Genomic DNA, 19,546 nt, shown 5'->3' on the forward strand with positions numbered 1-19,546 from the left:
TGTGGGGCATGAGAGGGTGCAAGAAAGCATAGCGTGGTCAGAGAAAAAGACGGGAGTTAATTTAGCATCTACTGGTACGAGGTCCCGTGTAAAAATATAATCAATACGGGAGGCTTTGGTGCCATCACCACTAAACCAGGTGAGTCCTTGCTCCCCAGGATGCATGGTTCTAAAACAGTCAGTCAATTTAAAATCTTTTATTATCTTCTGCAATAAAATAGATGTTTTATCTAATTTAAAATCTTCTCCACCCCCCTTCTTATCACTTTTACTTAAAATACAATTAAAATCCCCCGCTAAAATAATCAGGGCCCTCCCTAAAAGGTGGGACTGCACGTCTTCTAAAAGGTCATTCCTGTCATTTTTGTCTGTAAAACCATAAATATTTAGTATATTAAAATCATGTCCTAAAAAGGACAGATGTATTAACAGAGCTCGCCCATCTCTCACCACTGTGCTCCCCTTCACCACAAGCTGAGGATTTTTAATTAAAACCGCTACTCCGTCTGCTTTATTTTGGTTGGAGCCACTCCAAATGGATGTTGAGTGGGGCCACTGCTCTTCCCATTTCCTATAGTTTTTCATAAAAGGTAAAGCACATTCTTGTAAAAGCAAAATATCACAGTTTTGAGTTTGTAAAAAGGATAAAATGGTTTTTGTTCTCAGTTGTGACCGCACACTTCTTACATTTAGGGTGGAGAGTGTGAGTGTCATGAGCAGAACAGTTAAAAAAGACAGGTGAGCCATTTTGGTAGACATATAAATTAACTAAAAAAATCAAAAAAGGAGATCTGTGTTCTGTGAACCAAGCTCTTCCCTTCTTTCTATATTTGGAGAATCAGGGGATTGAACCTGTTTCCCCCTTGAGCTAGCCCTAGGGGTGGATGTTTGGAGTTCTATTGACAAAAAGGATACTTCGTTTGGGGAGTCGAGTGGGAAAAGCCGATTCAAATCCTCGGATGAGGAAGAATCTGACAGCTGTCCCACTCGGTCCCTCTTCCCATTTTTCTCCTCAATGGGGGATTGGGCATTCCTTTTTTTTCCTATCAATTGAACACCTGGGAAATCATTGCTTACCTCATTTTCCTCTGGGTTTTTTCCTTGTTCTTCCTCCGCTCCTTCTTCCTGTTCTTTGTTGTTTTGTTTCCCCTCTCCATCTTTGCTCTGTTCACTTGACTCGGTTTCATGGTTAATCAGTGTTTGGTGAAGTTCCATTTCCTCATTTTTATCTGCTCCAATTGTGTGATTTGGTGGGAAGATTGGAATTTGCTCCACCCCTTCTCTCCCTAGGTCCACCCGCTCATTTCCTCTGTCATCTGTCCCCTCTCCACCACTCACAAGATTTGGCGGGAGATTTGAAATTTTTCTCTCCGCCCCCTCGTTATCTTTTGGTTTGATTTCCTCGGCCGCCATTTTGTGTGTTTTAACTTTGTTGGCAAATGACTTAGGGCAGTCTCTGTAGAGATGATTATAGTCTCCACAAAGGTTGCACTTTCTGCCATTTGGACATTCTTCAAAAGAATGTCCAATTTCTCTACACTTATTACAAAATACTTTCTGGCATGCTTCAACAAGATGTCCAAACTCCCCACATCGCCGGCAGAGTTTGGGCATTCCTTGATAATGAATGTAGCCCCTGTTTTCGCCAAGAACTATCATTTGTGGTAAATGTCTCAGACCTTGGAAGCTCTGGGGGTCTTCCCATTGTTTAATTGGGACCCTCCATGAACAATTCCAAATGCCGTCTTCGTCATAAACCTTCATAGCCTGGCCCCTCACAGTGCAAAATCTTCCCAGCCATGTACAAACATCTTCTCCGTTTACAGTCTCATTGAACATCTTCACAATAACCACTTTTTGCGTATTATCAGTTAATTTCTCAACTTTAAACATGGAGAACTGGGTCTTATGTGTGTCAAAACGTTGCCAGAAGTCATTTAACAGTGCTGCATTCTTAAAACTCACATCAAAGCCTTTGTTAAAAGGCAGGGTCAGAATACAATTCAGATCAACAGGGGTAAACTCTAAACATTTCTGCATCAATTTTCTAGAAAAGTCTAATCTACACATTTCCACCAGCTTTCCCTATTTTTCTAAAAAACTAAAACGCACACTGTGGTGCCTCCGCATGCCGGCACGGGCAGCCGACATGTTGGAGGCACCCACAGTTTTAAAAGATGACTAATTAGAAACAGTACAAGTTTAAAACAGTGATCCAATGGTAAAAGACTTACCTTAAGACAGGTTCTCTCAATAAAAACAAACAACTCCTCCTTAAAACAGAAACAACACAATAAAAGGACAATAAACAATAAAAAAAATACAGCTGTGAGCAGTACAATATACCTCTCTGAAGATGTAGGAGAGTGCTATAAAAAACACAACCCAAAAACTTACAAAGAGGCGATCGCAACACTGCCGATTGACAAGACACTTGATCTTAGCCAAAAGGCCGAGAAGCGATGACACAATGACGCAGAGGCGGGGGAGCCGTCAAAGGCCACGCCCACCTGGGCCGTGGCGAGAGGGTCTAAAGGTCGCCAACAAACAAGCTCAGCTCACAGCAAACAAGCTCAGCTTGACTGTTGACACCGAAAATGGATCACAGCAGAGCGCACAACACGACACTTTGGAGTGCAACCTGGGATTTTGGACCAACAAACATTCTGCCCTAAAAGTGAGCGGGCAGACCAAAGCGTACGTCGTAGAGACTTGAAACTCTTGAGGGATGGTAGTACCCGCCCGGTCTACAACATCACCAAGGCTCGGCCCAATCGGCCCCAAGGTGGCGCTGCAGCGATCAGAAGTACGAAATGCCTCGTAACTCCTGAACCGTCCGTCGCAGACCCAAGTGTCTTACATCACCGGAATCCTTGGCTCGGGCCGAACAAGACGCAGGCCTCGGATTCGATGGTTGCGCTGGCGAGATTTTCGGGTATTTGGGATTTTGTGAAAAAGCTACTTTTGCACACTAGTCCTAGGTCTTTCGCCCGATCTGACCCAAACCGGTGCAGAAAGATTCCCTGGAGTCTGATTGCCGACAGCGATGGGGAAAAAAGTCGGAATTTCGATTCACGTTGGCGACGGGACGCCAAAACGTTGGGAGTGGGCTTTACTTAAATGGCCATAACTCTCCAACGGAATGAGACAATTACACCCAAGTCGGTACACCTGTGCACGGGCTCAGCCTGTGCTCAGGTGAAAAGGGATGTGGCGACTGGCCACTTGGTGGCGCTGTAAACAGTAAAAACAACAACATGAATACGGCCATAGGCGACTGTATGTCAGGTGATTTTTCACACATGCACAAGGTATTCATACCACATGATAGAACTCCTCATTCGGAACAACTTTGCTTCTAGGACCACTGCTGCCAATAAAAGCGCTGGTTGAATAATGGAGATTATTTGAAGAATGATGAAAAAAAAAACTAAAAAACAGCCCTACTTTTGCAGACTGGTCCTAGGTTGAGAGTTTTACATCTCTCGATCAACCACTGCAGTTCAGTTCTCTGGACTTCCTAGGTCGTTAACTACAAGAAGAAGAGGAACTCGAACAATCTGCTCTTTTAACCAGTGTGTCCAGGGGAGAGCGCAGCGCAGTCCCCCACTACCATAAATTATGCAGTCGAGATTCCCACATTTGGGGAATTCGCAGGGGTCAGCACAACCGGATTGCAATGGCCGAGCCTCGCCCTGGGTGAACCACCTTCCTGATCATGGTGTCTCCCCTGCCAGGTAAGTATGAATTCCCAGGCCTCCCGTCAGAGGCACCGTGTCCCTCTCCGCAATCCTCACCAACGGTCCGTTGATTGTTTGATTGTCCGACGACAATCAAACACACACCTGATTCAACTCATCAGCTCATTCGTAAAAACTCCAAGAGATAAGAGAGAGACATCAAAAACCTGCAGAGTCGGGCTCTTTTGCTGTTGTTGTTGTGGATGATGTTGTTTTCATGCTCCGGATCCATGAGCCAAAAATCAATTTCATACGCGGTCACCGGATAGTGGACGAATCAGATGTTAAACGAGATAAGAACAGAGTTGTTGTTTTTTTTTCCCTCTCACACCACCATTACCTGTATAGCATATGATCACCTACAACACCTTTAAAGCACCCATACACAGCAATATACGTTACTTCCATTAACACCTGCTGCCACACAAGACTAAAACATCTCTTTCATTGAACACAGTTTTTGGGGGTGCACCGTTCCCAGAGGTACTGCAATACCGGGTCGATGCGTGGAGTGGACGGAGCAAGCCCCTCTTCCATCTCCCAGTTCCAAAAATCAATTTAATATATGGTGCCCGGGTAGGGCACGTATCAGATATTAAACTGATAAGAACAGATTTTTTTCTTTTGACATATTTTTATTGTGCCATTTCATTCATTTATACATCATATCATTTTTACAGAATGTTCACATGCTTTTTTGTTCTTTGTTCTTTTGTTTTTGAAGCGATAAAACAGTTCCATTTGCCCATGTACATATATATATATATATATATATACATACACATACACACACATATATATATAAATACATACACGTATACATATATACATATACAGTACATATACTTTTTTTAAGTAAAAGAAAAGCATTCTGTTAAAAATAAAAAATTAAGTAAGGTATGAATAAAAAAGGTAAAAAATAGAATAAATATACAGATAAAACAATAAAAAAATAAAAATTAAAAAAAAACAGAGTTTAAAAGCTCTCTCTTCCATTGTACAGGAGTGGGTATGTCCTTATAACCATTTTAAACCTCCACTCAGCTCTTCAGAACCAGTCCCAAGGACCCAACCCTTCTGGGCCCGGAGGAGATCCTCTTGAACCGAGGCGCCGCTGCTCCACCTAAGATGTTGGGGGGCATCTACGGGCAGTCAGGGCTCGTGGCTATGGGGACCTTTTCCTGTGGAGCTCTGACCCCCACATCCGAATGGCGACATGCGGTGTAATCCTGCAGCCTTGACTTAGCCAGCTGGATGGTGGCGTGGAGGGACACCTGCATGCGCTTCCCTACCAGTAGGTTTCTGGAGGTCCAAATGGCGTCTTTGATACAGAGGATGGTGAGCCATAGCTTTGATGGTGTTTTAGCTGGTGTTTCATCTTGGCTCACCCCTCCTCTCCCCATAGGGTAGTCTGGGACCCCCCCTACTGGCAGGTACGGGAATTGCTGGGGGCCAGCTGTTGCCCACAGGTCCCTCACAGAACTGCACTCCCAGAGGGCGTGCCTCACGGTCTCGGGCGCGCCACACCCGGGCCGCGGGCAGATGGGATTCTCTGACATGCCTCGGGAGTGCATCACGGCCCTGACCGGGAGGATCTCATGGGCAGCCATCCAAGCCAGGTCTCGGTGTCGGTTATGAAGAGCTGAGTGGGATACATTTCGCCAAACCTTTTGGGCTTCACCTAGAGTGAGCCCGCGCACTGGACACACTTGTTCCCGTTCCTGCACAAGGGAGAGGATAGAGCGGTGGTTGGTTAAAACAGTCACTCTTTCTTTTTCCAAATTAAAATTCTTTAAAAACTTTTTTATATGAGTGTATGCAGGGGGTTGGTCAAATGCAAGTGGTGTTGTCAAGTCTGTTGGTAAAATATTGATGGATCTTAAAAAAGACCCCACCCAGAACCGGGCCATGGCTGCTGTTTTGTCTTGTCTGGATGGGGTCAGGGCATACTTTAGGTGTAGTGCAGTGTATTTGGCTCCTAAAAACAAGTGAGGGTCCGGTACGCCTTTTCCTCCATTTTTTGGTGCTTTCTTCATAATTCCTCTTTTTAGCCTCTCCCACTTGGACCCCCACAGGAAATAAAACATGGACCGGTCCAGAGATACAAGAAAGAATCTAGGGGGGAAAAAAACAGAACATAACAATAAGAACAGTGGTAAAATCACCGCTTTTAGAATTAAAACCTTCCCTTCAACTGTCAGCTGTCTCAGTCCCCAGAACCCCAATTTTTTCCTCACTTTTCCCATCACATCATGCCAATTTCCACTCCCTCCCCCGTCTCTGTCAAATTTTATGCCCAGTATTTTTAAGTCTGTCTTTTTAATAGTGATGTCCAGTCCAACAGTCTTGCTAGGTTCCCATGGGCCATAGAACTGTGCCTGGGTCTTTTCTCTGTTCAGTCTAGCTCCAGACGCTTTCCCAAACCAGTCTGTCAAGTCCATGGTCCTCTGTATTGATAAAACTTCAGTGCATAAAAGGTTAACATCATCCATATATAAAACAGTCTTTGCAGTCAGTCCTCCGGTCCCGGGTATGGTCAGTCCCGTTATCCACTTGTCCGTTCTCAAGACCTGCGCTAGGGGTTCGATGCAAGCCACATACAGGAGAGGAGATAACGGACAGCCCTGACGGACACCGCTGCGTATATCTATCGCTTTTGAAAGGTTCCCATTAACTAGGATTCTGCTGGTTATGTCCCTGTACAGCAATCCCACCCAAGCTAAGAATCTCCCAGGAAAGCCCATTTTCCCCAATACTTGAAACAAGTAATGGTGCGAGACTCTGTCAAATGCTTTTTCAAAATCTAGGTTTAAAACTATCAGCCGAATATTTCTGTCTCTCGCATAACAGATGGCATCTCTTATCAGTACGAGGCTGTCCGTGATCTTTCTCCCAGGGACGGCGCAGGCTTGATCCGGGTTGATCAATTCTGCTAAAACTCTTGACATTCGTGTTGATAAAAGTTTACTAAAAAGTTTACAGTCAAAGTTTAAAAGGGTTATAGGACGCCAGTTTTTTAAATCTGTCTTGTCGTCTTTTTTGTGTAAAAGTGTCATTATACCCATTCTAAAACTGTCTGGAAGTCGGTCGAGGTTATCAAAGTCATTAAAAACAGCCAGTAAGTCTTGTCTTAAAATGTCCCAAAAGGTCAGATAAAATTCTAGAGGGAGTCCGTCATCTCCAGGGGATTTCCCCTTTTTAAAATTTTTTAAGCTTTTGTCCATCTCAAGGAGGTTAAAATCATTTGTCAGACCTGCACTATCTTTTACAGTTTTCTCTATAAAGGTTAGTGTTTCATTTAAAATACCAACATCAATTACCTTTTTTCCATAGAGTTCCTCATAAAAACTTTCTACTACTGTTAAAATACCATTTGTGTCTGTCATCATTTCTCTTTCTTTGTTTCTCAATTTCACCATTGCTCCACCTCTATTAAGTATTTTCTTAAAAAAGTATCGTGTACATTTCTCTCCCTGCTCTATTTCCTTTTCTTTACTTCTCAGAATAATTCCTCTACTTTTAACTTCTGCCAATTCAGACATTTCCTTTTTGACGTCTTTTATTTCATCCTTAAAGTCGAACCCCTGATTAAAAAGATGAAAGTAGCGTTGTAGCCTCTTTTGCAGTCCCACCATTTGTCTATATTCTTTTCCTTTTTTCTTTTTCCCTGCCCATCTAAAAAAAGTCTTGGTCTTTCCCTTCACCATCTCCCACCACTGTGCTCTTGAATCATAGAAGTCTTGTAGGGTCTGCCAATTGCTGTACTGCTCCCTGTATTCTTTTACTATCTCCAGGTCTTCCAACAGGGAGCAGTTTAGCTTCCACAGACCTCTACCTGTTGTCAAACCAGGAGGAAGTGATAGGGTGCAAGATAGCATAGTGTGATCAGAAAAGAAAAGTGGGGTTAATCTGGCATCCAATAAAGACCAGTCTCTGGTAAAAATATAATCAATGCGGGAAGCTCTGGTGCCATCACCACTGAACCAGGTGTGGCCCACATTGTTGGGATGCATGGATTTGAAAACGTCAGTCAGTCTAAAATCTTTTATTATATTTTGCAGTAAAACTGTAGTCTTGTCCTTTTTAAAATCCTCCCCTGCCCCTTTCATATCTTTCCTCTGTAAAACACAATTAAAATCTCCTGCGAAAATTAAAGGAGTCTTTCCTAGTAAGTGGGACTGCATATCTATTAAAAGGCTGTATCTGTCATTTTTTTCTGTGTTCCCGTAAAAGTTTAAAACATTAAAATCCCTCCCTAAAAAAGTCAAATTGGCTAAAAGGGCCCGTCCGTCTCTTAATATTGTGCTCCCTTTCACCAATATTTGTGTGTTTTTTATCAGGATGGCTACTCCGTCTGCTTTATTTTGATTTGAACCACTCCATAAGGAGGGTCCTTGCTGCCATTGGTCTTCCCACTTCTTGTAGTCTTTTAAAAAGGGTAAGGCACATTCCTGTAGTAAAAAGACATCAGAGGGTTGTGTACTTAAAAAATTTAAAACTGTTTGTGCTCTCATTTGTGACATCACACTTCTCACGTTTAAAGTGGAGATAGTGATGGTCGTGAGCATTAAAATGAGTATAAAAGAAGACAGATACAACATTTTAAAAAATTTAAAAACAACTATCCATTAAAAAACAGATTTCCTTGTAAAACAAACTCTTCCTGCGTTCCCACCAAAGGGGAGGCAGGGGAATGAGTTTCTTTCCCTTCTGAATCACAGGGTGAGCTCCTGGGTGTGGATGATTTCAGCTCAATCGATAAGAAAGAAATCTCATTTGCTGTATGACTTGGGAATAATCTATTCAGGTCGTCTGACGAGGAGGAGTCAGAGAATCTTCCTATTTTATCTTTATCGGTTTCTTTCAAGAGAGGGGAATGTGCCGCTCTCTTTTTATTTATCGATTGAGCACAGGGGAGTTGCTCACTTAATTGACTTTTTGTTTGTAACTCGTCTGTATCCTCCCCTGCATTTTCACTTACCTCTGTGTTGTCTTCATCTGTCCCTTCCATTTGATCTTCCTCACCTTGTTTTACTTCACTCCTTTGCTCCACCCCTTCGTTACCTCTGTCATCTGCTTTCTCTCCACCAATCACAGGGTTTGGCGGGAGATTTGAATCTGGCTCCGCCTCCTCGTTATCCTGTTGCACTCTCTCCTCAACCGCCATTTTGTGTGCTTTAACTTTGTTGGCAAACGATTTGGGGCAATCTCTGTAGAGATGGGAAAAGTCTCCACAAAGATTACACCTTCTGCCATTGGGACATTCGTCAAAAGAGTGTCCAATTTCTCTACACTTGTTACAAAAGACTTTCTGGCATGCTTCAACAAGGTGCCCCAACTCCCCACATCGCCGGCAGAGTTTGGGCATCCCCTGATAGTGGATGTAGCCCCTGTTTTCTCCCAGAACTATCATTTGTGGCAAATGCCTCAGACCTTGGAAGCCCTGGGGGTCTTCCCATTGCTTAATGGGGACCCTCCAGGCACAATTCCAAATACCGTCTTCATCATAAACCTTCATAGCCTGGCCCCTCACAGTGCAAAATCTTCCCAACCATGTACAAACATCTTCTCCATTTACAGTCTCATTGAACATCCTAACAATAACCACTTTTTGTGTGTTATCAGTTAGTTTCTCCACTTTAAACATGGAGAACTGGGTCTTATGTGTGTCAAAGAGTTGCCAGAAGTCATTTAACAGTGCTGCATTCTTAAAACTCACATCAAAGCCTTTGTTAAAAGGCAGGGTCAGAATGCAATTCAAATCCACGGGGGTAAACCCTAAACATTTCTGCATCAGTTTCCTAGAAAAATCTAGTCTGGACATTTCCAACTTCTTTCCATCTTTTTCTAAAAAACTAAAACGCACGCTGTGGTGCCTCCGCACGCCGGCACGGGCAGCCGACATGTTGGAGGCACCAACAGCCTAAAAATAAACAATAAAATAAAATACAAATAAATAATAATTCAATTAACAATAAATAAATAAATAGATAAAAAATCTTACCTTAATACAGTACAGAAGTAAAAGCAACTGGATCAATGTACCTCCTAAAAGTTGTATGGCTCAGGATACAGGGTGATCTTGAGCCAAGAAACCTCCAAGAGGCGATCGCTGTCTCAACCAGTGACCAGACACTTGATCTTAGCCAAAAGGCCGAGAAGCGATGACACAATGACGCAGAGGCGGGGGAGCCGTCAAAGGCCACGCCCACCTGGGCCGTGGCGAGAGGGTCTAAAGGTCGCCAACAAACAAGCTCAGCTCACAGCAATACAAGCTCAGCGTGACTGTTGACACCGAAAATGGATCACAGCAGAGCGCACAACACGACACTTTGGAGTGCAACCTGGGATTTTGGACCAACAAACATTCTGCCCTAAAAGTGAGCGGGCAGACCAAAGCGTACGTCCTAGAGACTTGAAACTCTTGAGGGATGGTAGTACCCGCCCGGTCTACAACATCACCAAGGCTCGGCCCAATCGGCCCCAAGGTGGCGCTGCAGCGATCAGAAGTACGAAATGCCTCGTAACTCCTGAACCGTCCGTCGCAGACCCAAGTGTCTTACATCACCGGAATCCTTGGCTCGGGCCGAACAAGACGCAGGCCTCGGATTCGATGGTTGCGCTGGCGAGATTTTCGGGTATTTGGGATTTTGTGAAAAAGCTACTTTTGCACACTAGTCCTAGGTCTTTCGCCCGATCTGACCCAAACCGGTGCAGAAAGATTCCCTGGAGTCTGATTGCCGACAGCGATGGGGAAAAAAGTCGGAATTTCGATTCACGTTGGCGACGGGACGCCAAAACGTTGGGAGTGGGCGAGGCGGGCTTTACTTAAATGGCCATAACTCTCCAACGGAAAGAGACAATTACACCCAAGTCGGTACACCTGTGCACGGGCTCAGCCTGTGCTCAGGTGAAAAGGGATGTGGCGACTGGCCACTTGGTGGCGCTGTAAACAGTAAAAACAACAACATGAATACGGCCATAGGCGACTGTATGTCAGGTGATTTTTCACACATGCACAAGGTATTCATACCACATGATAGAACTCCTCATTCGGAACAACTTTGCTTCTAGGACCACTGCTGCCAATAAAAGCGCTGGTTGAATAATGGAGATTATTTGAAGAATGATGAAAAAAAAAACTAAAAAACAGCCCTACTTTTGCAGACTGGTCCTAGGTTGAGAGTTTTACATCTCTCGATCAACCACTGCAGTTCAATTCTCTGGACTTCCTAGGTCGTTAACTACCAGAAGAAGAGGAACTCGAACAATCTGCTCTTTTAACCAGTGTGTCCAGGGGAGAGCGCGAACGCAGTCCCCCACTACCATAAATTATGCAGTCGAGATTCCCACATTTGGGGAATTCGCAGGGGTCAGCACAACCGGAGTGCAATGGCCGAGCCTCGCCCTGGGTGAACCACCTTCCTGATCATGGTGTCTCCCCTGCCAGGTAAGTATGAATTCCCATGCCTCCCGTCAGAGGCACCGTGTCCCTCTCCGCAATCCTCACCAACGCTCGGACAATCAAACACACACCTGATTCAACTCATCAGCTCATTCGTAAAAACTCCAAGAGATAAGAGAGAGACATCAAAAACCTGCAGAGTCGGGCTCTTTTGCTGTTGTTGTTGTGGATGATGTTGTTTTCATGCTCCGGATCCATGAGCCAAAAATCAATTTCATACGCGGTCACCGGATAGTGGACGAATCAGATGTTAAACGAGATAAGAACAGAGTTGTTTTTTTTTTTTCCCTCTCACACCACCATTACCTGTATAGCATATGATCACCTACAACACCTTTAAAGCACCCATACACAGCAATATACGTTACTTCCATTAACACCTGCTGCCACACAAGACTAAAACATCTCTTTCATTGAACACAGTTTTTGGGGGTGCACCGTTCCCAGAGGTACTGCAATACCGGGTCGATGCGTGGAGTGGACGGAGCAAGCCCCTCTTCCATCTCCCAGTTCCAAAAATCAATTTAATATATGGTGCCCGGGTAGGGCACGTATCAGATATTAAACTGATAAGAACAGATTTTTTTTTTTTCGAAAAAGTTTTATTGTCACAAGTTTTCATTCCATGTTTTCCATTTACATTTTTTTTTTTTTTAAATCAAGTATTTATTTACACATCTTAAAACAACAAAACAAACAAATAAAAGGACACAATTTATAGTTAAAAATCAATTATTGATTGTGTGTTGTGTAAAAGTCCATGTATGTTAATATTTGTGTTGTTTTAAAGGAAACATAAATGGATTAAAATAAATAGGAATAAAACATAAAAACAATAGAACAATAAAACATGCCAAATAAAACATCTCTTGTACAGGATCGAGGGTGAGTCCCTATCAAGAATGTCCATTCACTCCAGGTCTCCAGAACAGGCCCCAGACTCCTCGCTTCCAGTGCCCAGCGGAGATCCCCTCTCCTCCGGCCCGCTGGCCCGCTGTTCCCGTAGCCAGAGTAGTGAGGGTGCATCTACGGGCGGCCAGGTACGGTGGCGGCCGGGACCTTCTCCGTGTGACCTCGGCCCCCCCATCCGAATAACGACGTGCGGCCCACCCTGCAGCGTTGATGTTATCCTCTGCTCGCACGCGTGGAGGGGGACCGTCACGCGTTTCCCCACCAGCAGGTTTCTGGTGACCCAGATGGCATCCTTGATGTGGTTGAGGGTGAGCCAGAGCGAGGCAAACGTTGGTGGTGTCAACTCCTTCAAGCCCTGACCCACCCCCAGGATGGCGAGCTTATAGTCCACCTGGGCCCCACCCGCTGGCAGGCACGGGAAAAACAGGGGGCCTGTCTTGGCCCACAGGTCCCGCGCAGCGCCGCACTCCCAGAGCAGATGTTGAACGGTCTCCGGGGAACCACATCCGGACCGTGGGCAGGTGGAGTTTTTGGCCATGCCTCTGGAGTGCATGACCGCCCTGACCGGGAGGATCTCATGAGCCACCATCCACGACAGGTCCTTAAGCCTGTTCTGGAGAGCTGGGTGGGCTGCGTTCCTCCAAACGTCTTTGGCCTCACCTAGTGTGAGGCCTGGAACTGGACTCACCGATTCTCGATCCTGCACAAGAGAGACGAGAGACTTGTGATTAGTTAAAACAGTGGCATCATTTGTTTCTAAAAGATATTTCTTTAAAAATTTCTTAATAAAACTATGCTCTTTTGACAAATTAAAAGACACTGGACTTTTAAGATCAATGGGTAAAATTTTCAAACTTCTTAGGTATGACCCCATCCAGAATCGGGTCATGGCTGCTGTCTTGTGTTCTCTGGATGGGGTCAGTGCATACTGGATATGGAGGGCGGCAAAGCGGCTGCCTAAAAACAGGTGGGGGTCTGGGAGGCCTTTCCCGCCATTCTCTTTTTTCTTTTTAACCACCTCCCTCTTGATTCGTTCCCACTTGGACCCCCACAGGAAATAAAATACCGCCCTCTCCAACTTGGCCAGGAATCGTCTTGGGGGACTAAAAACAGAACAGACAAGTAAAATTAGTGGTAAAATCACTGCTTTCAAAATTAAAATCTTGCCTTCTAACGTCAGTTGTCTTAGTCCCCAAAAGCCCAGTCTTTGTCTGACTTTCCCTAACATGTCAGTCCAGTTTCCTGGTCCTCCTCCCTCCCTGTCAAATTTTACTCCTAAAATTTTCAAATCCTTTTCTTTAAAATCCAAATCTAGTCCTCCTGTGTCCACGTCGCCCCACGGCCCGAAGAGCAGGGCCTCGGACTTACTCCTGTTAAGCTTGGCGCCCGAGGCCCGACCGTACCAGTCAGTCAAGTCCATTGCTCTTCGTACTGATAAAAAGTCAGTCGCTAAAAGGGTCACGTCATCCATATATAAAACGCAGGTCGCCGTCAGTCCACCAGTTCCTGGGATATCTAGTCCTTTAATCCATTTATCCCTTCTCAAGATCTGTGCCAGTGGCTCAATACAAGCCACATACAGAAGGGGAGATAAAGGACACCCCTGACGGACACCGCTGTGGATATTTACAGCTTCGGAAAGATGCCCATTTGCAAGAAATTTGCTGCTTAAGCCCTCATACAGCAGTCCCACCCAAGCTATAAACCTCTCTGGAAAGCCCATTTTTTGCAGTACCTGAAGGAGGTACTGGTGCGAGACCCGATCAAAAGCTTTTTCAAAGTCTAAATTTAGGACTACAAGCCTAATGTTTCTGTCTCTCGCATAACAGATGGCGTCTCTGATCAGTACCAGGCTGTCCGTGATCTTCCTGCCGGGCACAGCGCAAGCTTGATCCAGGTGGATTACGTCCTCTATAACAGTCGACATGCGTGTAGCTAAAATCTTACTAAAAAGTTTACAATCATAATTTAAAAGAGTGATTTGTCGCCAGTTTCTCAAGTCAGTCTTGTCTCCTTTTTTGTACAGTAATGTAACTATCCCTACTCTAAAGCTGTCTGGAAGTCTGTCAAGAGTCTCAAATTCTTTAAAAACTGTAAGTAAGTCATGTGCTAAAATGTCCCAGAAAGTCAGATAAAACTCAAAGGGGAGTCCGTCCATGCCCGGGGACTTCCCCTTCTTAAAACCCTTTAAAGCTTTTTCCAATTCTAAAAGATTAAAATCCTGGGATAAAAGCACATCTGGACTCTTAACTTTTTTATCTAAAAACCCTAAAACTTCCTCTAAGATGCCATTGTGTACCTCTTTAGTGCTGTATAAATTACTGTAAAAACTTTCAATTTCCCCTAAAATCAGGTCAGTTGTATTTACTTCCCCCCCTCTAAAAGTTTTTAAAATATTGATCGACCCTCCCCGAGCTATTGTCTTTTTAAAAAAATACCTGGTACACTTCTCTCCTTCCTCTAACTCCCTTTCTCTACATCTTAAAATGACACCTTTGCTCTTTGTTTCAGACAGATCTGACATTTCTTTCTTTACTTCTTTTATTTCATTTGTAAAATCCAATCCATTGTTTAAAAGGTTAAAATATCTCTGCAGTCTTTTTTGCAACCCCATCATGCGTCTTTTTTCTTTATTCTTTTTTTCTTTTCCAATTTGTTTAAAAAACCGTCCTGTCCTTTGTTTCACCATCTCCCACCACTGTGCACGTGAGTCGTAAAAGTCATGGAGGGTCTGCCATTGGCTGAACTGCTCCCTATACTCACTAACCACTTCCTCGTCCTCTAATAGGGAACAGTTCAGCTTCCACAGCCCTCCCCCTGCAGTCACACCCGTGGGGAGTGAAAGAGTGCAAGACAGGATCATATGGTCGGAAAAAAAGAGGGGGGTCAATGTAGCATCGGTCGGCGGGAGGTCCCTGGTAAAAATATAGTCAATTCGAGAGGCTCTGGCACCGTCACCACTGAACCAGGTGAAGCCTTCCTCTCTTTGATGCATTGTTTTAAAACAGTCAACTAACTTAAAATCTTTGACTATATTTTGTAATAAAACCGATGTCTTGTCGACCTTAAAATCCTCTCCTACCCTCCTTCTGTCCTTTTTTGATAATACACAATTAAAATCCCCTGCTACCACTAGGGGAGCCCTGCCTAGCATGTGGGGTTGCAAGTCTTCTAAAAGCTCATACCTGTTATTTTTTTCAGTAAAACCATACATATTTAAAATGTTAAGATCCTTACCTAAAAAAGTCAGATTTGCTAAAATTGCCCGCCCGTCCCTCACCACAGTGCTGCCCTTCACCAAAAGGTTGGGATTTTTTATTAAAATAGCAACACCGTCATTTTTGTTAAAATTGGACCCACTCCAAATGGAAAATCCTTTGGTCCAAATCTCCTCCCACTTCCAGTAATTTGTTAAAAAGGGCAAACCACATTCTTGCAATAAAAACACATCTGACTTAAAAGTTTTTAAAAAGGATAACACACTCTGTGCTCGCAAAGTAGACCTCACACTTCTCACATTGATTGTAGAGATAGTGAGGGCCATGAGCAGTATGGTTAAAAATACAAGTATTAATAGAAGGATAAAACCAAAAGACTGCAGAAAGTTACATTAAAATCATGTTATGTCATGTAGCACTTGCTTCTCCTTTTCCCCAGAAAAACTGGGATCAGGAGGGCAAATGCTCGCCGCCTCAGAGTCCACAGAGAGAACCTCTTGTGGCTCCTTCGGTGACGATGTTCTAAGCTTAACGTGCAAAAAGGAGACTTCATTGGAAGATTCTGCGGGCCACATACGGTCTAGATCTAACGAAGAGGAACTATCTAGCCGATGCGATGCCCGCAGCCTTTTCTCCTCTGTTTGAAGCAGAGGAGATCTCGCAGACCTTTTTTGCACCTGAGCATTGGGGAGTGAACCCTCGGATTCAACCCCACTATCCACCACACTAACCTCCGATACGGTGTAGAGTGAGGAAGCCGTTGCATCCTCCTCCTCCTCCTCCATTTTGTTTTCACTTCTCTCTTGTTGGGGAACGGCTTCCTCACTCTGTTCGCTGTTAAAACTTGACTCCGCCCCTGTGGCCGCCCCACTTCCTTCCTCCTGCCCACTCCCTGAGGCTGGCTGGGAAATAGAATTTCCCGCCAAAACCTCAGGGACCGCCTCCTCCTTCCTTTGCTCTTTTGTTTGTTCCACATGTGGGGCGGCCATTTTGTTGCCTTTCAGTTTGTTGGCAAAACTTTTAGGGCAATCTCTGTAGAGATGGGATGACTCCCCACAGATGTTGCACCGCCTGCCATTGGTACACTCTTCAAAAGTATGACCAATTTCTCTGCATTTCCCACATATCATTTCCTGGCATGCTTCAGCTAAGTGCCCAAACTTTCCACATTTTCTACATAATTTGGGCATACCCTGGTAGTGAATGTAGCCTCTGTTCTCGCCCAACACAATCATAGAAGGCAGATGCTTCAGGCCCTGGTAGCCCCCAGCGTCTTCCCATTGTTTAATGGGAATTCGCCAGGAGCATGTCCAAATACCATCCTCATCTAAAACCTTGACTGGCTGGCTTCGAACTGTGCAAAATCTGCCCAGCCAGACACAAATGTCCTCCCCAGTCACTGTCTCATTAAACATTCTAACAATCACAGTTTTAAGTGTGTTGTCAGAGAGCTTTTCAACAGTAAACATGGACAGCTGGGATTTAGCTACTTCAAATCTGTGCCAGAAATCATTCAGGTGGGAAACCGCTCTAAAACTAACATCAAATCCTTTGTTCAGGGGCAGAGTCACGATGCAATTCAGATCATCAGGTTTAAAATTTAGAGTTTTTTGGATCAGCTTCCTGGAGAAGTCAAGACGTGACATCCCCAGGAGCTTCCCCTCAACTTCTTTGAATAAAAAACGCACGCTGTGGTGCCTCCTCATGCCGGCACGGGCAGCCGACATGGTGGAGACACCAACAGCCTAAAACTTTAAAAAACAATAAATAAATAAATAATAAATAAATAGATAAAAAGGTCTTACCTTAAAACAGAACCGGAATAAAAGCAGCTGGATCAATGTACCTCTCAAAAGTTTGGGGCTCAAGTCACTGAAGGACCCAAGCCGGAAAAACCTCCAAGAGGCGATCGCTGTCTCTACCCTAGGACCAGACACTTGATCTTAGCCAAAAGGCCGAGAAGCGATGACACAATGACGCAGAGGCGGGGGAGCCGTCAAAGGCCACGCCCACCTGGGCCGTGGCGAGAGGGTCTAAAGGTCGCCAACAAACAAGCTCAGCTCACAGCAATACAAGCTCAGCTTGACTGTTGACACCGAAAATGGATCACAGCAGAGCGCACAACACGACACTTTGGAGTGCAACCTGGGATTTTGGACCAACAAACATTCTGCCCTAAAAGTGAGCGGGCAGACCAAAGCGTACGTCGTAGAGACTTGAAACTCTTGAGGGATGGTAGTACCCGCCCGGTCTACAACATCACCAAGGCTCGGCCCAATCGGCCCCAAGGTGGCGCTGCAGCGATCAGAAGTACGAAATGCCTCGTAACTCCTGAACCGTCCGTCACAGACCCAAGTGTCTTACATCACCGGAATCCTTGGCTCGGGCCGAACAAGACGTAGGCCTCGGATTCGATGGTTGCGCTGGCGAGATTTTCGGGTATTTGGGATTTTGTGAAAAAGCTACTTTTGCACACTAGTCCTAGGTCTTTCGCCCGATCTGACCCAAACCGGTGCAAAAAGATTCCCTGGAGTCTGATTGCCGACAGCGATGGGGAAAAAAGTCGGAATTTCGATTCACGTTGGCGACGGGACGCCAAAACGTTGGGAGTGGGCGAGGCGGGCTTTACTTAAATGGCCATAACTCTCCAACGGAATGAGACAATTACACCCAAGTCGGTACACCTGTGCACGGGCTCAGCCTGTGCTCAGGTGAAAAGGGATGTGGTGACTGGCCACTTGGTGGCGCTGTAAACAGTAAAAACAACAACATGAATACGGCCATAGGCGACTGTATGTCAGGTGATTTTTCACACATGCACAAGGTATTCATACCACATGATAGAACTCCTCATTCGGAACAACTTTGCTTCTAGGACCACTGCTGCCAATAAAAGCGCTGGTTGAATAATGGAGATTATTTGAAGAATGATGAAAAAAAAAACTAAAAAACAGCCCTACTTTTGCAGACTGGTCCTAGGTTGAGAGTTTTACATCTCTCGATCAACCACTGCAGTTCAATTCTCTGGACTTCCTAGGTCGTTAACTACCAGAAGAAGAGGAACTCGAACAATCTGCTCTTTTAACCAGTGTGTCCAGGGGAGAGCGCGAACGCAGTCCCCCACTACCATAAATTATGCAGTCGAGATTCCCACATTTGGGGAATTCGCAGGGGTCAGCACAACCGGAGTGCAATGGCCGAGCCTCGCCCTGGGTGAACCACCTTCCTGATCATGGTGTCTCCCCTGCCAGGTAAGTATGAATTCCCAGGCCTCCCGTCAGAGGCACCGTGTCCCTCTCAGCAATCCTCACCAACGGTCGGACAATCAAACACACACCTGATTCAACTCATCAGCTCATTCGTAAAAACTCCAAGAGATAAGAGAGAGACATCAAAAACCTGCAGAGTCGGGCTCTTTTGCTGTTGTTGTTGTGGATGATGTTGTTTTCATGCTCCGGATCCATGAGCCAAAAATCAATTTCATACGCGGTCACCGGAGAGTGGACGAATCAGATGTTAAACGAGATAAGAACAGAGTTGTTGTTTTTTTTTCCCTCTCACACCACCATTACCTGTATAGCATATGATCACCTACAACACCTTTAAAGCACCCATACACAGCAATATACGTTACTTCCATTAACACCTGCTGCCACACAAGACTAAAACATCTCTTTCATTGAACACAGTTTTTGGGGGTGCACCGTTCCCAGAAGTACTGCAATACCGGGTCGATGCGTGGAGTGGACGGAGCAAGCCCCTGTTCCATCTCCCAGTTCCAAAAATCAATTTAATATATGGTGCCCGGGTAGGGCACGTATCAGATATTAAACTGATAAGAACAGATTTTTTCTTTCGAAAAAAGTTTATTGTCACATTGTTTCATTCCATTCTTTCAATATCCATTTTTTCCTTATAAAATCACATTTTTGCACATATCTTAAAACAACAAAAAGGACATAAGTTACAGTTAAAAATCAGTTATGTTGATGTGTTGTGTAAAAGTCCATGTATGTTGTGTGTTGTTTTAAAGTAAAGGTAAAATGGATTAAAATAAAATAGGAATGCAAATATAAAACAATAAAATATGCCAAATAAAACATCTCTTGTACAGGATCGAGGGTGAGTCCCTATCAAGAATGTCCATTCACTCCAGGTCTCCAGAACAGGCCCCAGACTCCTCGCTTCCAGTGCCCAGCGGAGATCCCCTC

At 44.7% G+C, this 19,546-nt stretch overlaps 4 non-coding genes and 2 pseudogenes across 4 annotated transcripts; all 6 read right to left on the minus strand.

Annotated features, from left to right (window-relative positions):
- Nucleotides 1-3,582: 3,582 nt before the first annotated feature.
- On the minus strand, nt 3,583-3,745 carry LOC143727005 (U1 spliceosomal RNA). Its single transcript, XR_013199225.1, has one exon. It is a non-coding gene; the product is annotated as a U1 spliceosomal RNA (small nuclear RNA).
- A 456-nt stretch (nt 3,746-4,201) lies between these two features.
- Nucleotides 4,202-4,387, minus strand: LOC143727415 (U2 spliceosomal RNA). Its single transcript, XR_013199481.1, has one exon. It is a non-coding gene; the product is annotated as a U2 spliceosomal RNA (small nuclear RNA).
- Nucleotides 4,388-11,034: 6,647 nt separating this feature from the next.
- LOC143726619 (U1 spliceosomal RNA) lies at nt 11,035-11,198 on the minus strand. Its single transcript, XR_013198858.1, has one exon. It is a non-coding gene; the product is annotated as a U1 spliceosomal RNA (small nuclear RNA).
- Nucleotides 11,199-11,632: 434 nt separating this feature from the next.
- On the minus strand, nt 11,633-11,809 carry LOC143727259 (U2 spliceosomal RNA; annotated as a pseudogene).
- Nucleotides 11,810-18,430: 6,621 nt separating this feature from the next.
- Nucleotides 18,431-18,594, minus strand: LOC143726620 (U1 spliceosomal RNA). The gene has a single exon (XR_013198859.1). It is a non-coding gene; the product is annotated as a U1 spliceosomal RNA (small nuclear RNA).
- A 434-nt stretch (nt 18,595-19,028) lies between these two features.
- Nucleotides 19,029-19,205, minus strand: LOC143727339 (U2 spliceosomal RNA; annotated as a pseudogene).
- Nucleotides 19,206-19,546: the final 341 nt, after the last annotated feature.

The sequence above is a fragment of the Siphateles boraxobius genome, unplaced genomic scaffold, assembly GCF_051911475.1.
Source record: "Siphateles boraxobius isolate OS27281-9 unplaced genomic scaffold, OSU_SipBor_1 77, whole genome shotgun sequence".
In the NCBI taxonomy this organism is placed as follows: domain Eukaryota; kingdom Metazoa; phylum Chordata; class Actinopteri; order Cypriniformes; family Leuciscidae; genus Siphateles; species Siphateles boraxobius.